The sequence below is a fragment of the Sinocyclocheilus rhinocerous genome, unplaced genomic scaffold (assembly GCF_001515625.1).
Source record: "Sinocyclocheilus rhinocerous isolate Xijiao unplaced genomic scaffold, SAMN03320098_v1.1 scaffold10205, whole genome shotgun sequence".
In the NCBI taxonomy this organism is placed as follows: domain Eukaryota; kingdom Metazoa; phylum Chordata; class Actinopteri; order Cypriniformes; family Cyprinidae; genus Sinocyclocheilus; species Sinocyclocheilus rhinocerous.
The window spans coordinates 1-1,186 of NW_015640127.1; the positions used below are offsets into that span (position 1 = coordinate 1).

At 41.2% G+C, this 1,186-nt stretch overlaps 1 long non-coding RNA gene across 1 annotated transcript in view; it reads right to left on the minus strand.

Moving 5' to 3' along the window:
• Positions 1-475: 475 nt before the first annotated feature.
• LOC107752544 (uncharacterized) overlaps positions 476-1,186 on the minus strand; it is a 1,468-nt gene continuing 757 nt past the window's right edge. The window contains exons 2-3 of the long non-coding RNA XR_001641368.1: positions 660-735; positions 476-561 (exon numbers count right to left, since the gene is read on the minus strand). This is a non-coding gene — a long non-coding RNA (uncharacterized LOC107752544). The remainder of the gene's footprint in view (positions 562-659; positions 736-1,186) is intronic.

A 1,186-nucleotide genomic window follows, 5' to 3' on the forward strand; every position in this document is an offset into this window, starting at 1 on the left:
CAAGAAAGACTGAATGTTCGGAGAATATTTGTTAAAAAAAAAAATGTGTTCACAGAATGTTACAGTGAAACTGAATGGCATTCCTTCATTCTGCAAGTGACAATTAATTATTTATGTTGACCTTATGAGTAAGAGGGGAGGAAATGTTGTGTATTTTGTTAACGTTGTTTATTTAACTACATCTCCCAGAATGCAGTGTTACGTTGTAGCCGGAAGTGTTCCGGTAAAAACAGTTGACATACGAAAACCCAGTAAAGAGAGCAGTCACGCTAAAACAGTGCAAGTGTCTTATGTGTTGAGTGCGCCGTTCATTCTTTCTAAAGATACAATAGAAATCGCATCATATGGCCCCTTTAAAGATTACCAAAGAAGCAAAGAGTAACAATGAAAACATTAATACTGAGAAAAATGATACTGCTGTGCAAGAGCTGCATATGAACAATGATAGAGAGAGATGGAGAAAGAACTTCACTCACTGTTGGTCCTTCTTTATGTGGCAGATATAATGACCACACATTGTGCTCGTTCCCATGTGACTGATGAACGCAAAAAGCTCATACTCTTCGGGACAAAAGAATGGGAAAGATGAGAAGAGAGCAAAATATTTATGATCCCGTTTACAAAAATCACCATTTAATAAATACCACAGAAACACATACTTCCTGGTCCATCACGGACACGCGGCCCTGGAGGAGGTTCCCAACTGGCTTCACTTCCTCCCTCTGAGCGCCCACCCTCAGACTAGAGACCTGCACTACGGCGGGAGTAACTACCGCGGGACCCAACTCAACAGGGTGCGGCGCGGGACAACTCTTGATGGGCGAGTGCGGGTGCGGGCGGGAAGAGACTCGTGTGTGTGCAGGATGCAGGAGAATAAAATGATTCGCGGGACTCCCGCAAAATAGAAATTATCTAAACATAAAGTGTCTAAAACCTATAAATTGTTATTTATCTGTTGCACAAAAGCAAAAAGAACAACTAATAAGATTAAAATGATTAACACGCGCAAGATAGGCAGAGTTTCTATTTATAACACGTTTTTAAAGGGTTGCGCCAATGTAGTCGTGTCAGTTTTTAGTGATAATAAAGGAAGCGCTGCTCCATGCCAAACCATGCACGCAGCAGCCCATGCTTGCTTTTCTGTTGTGAATGTTGATGCTTATGATGCTTAACAAATATTTTATCG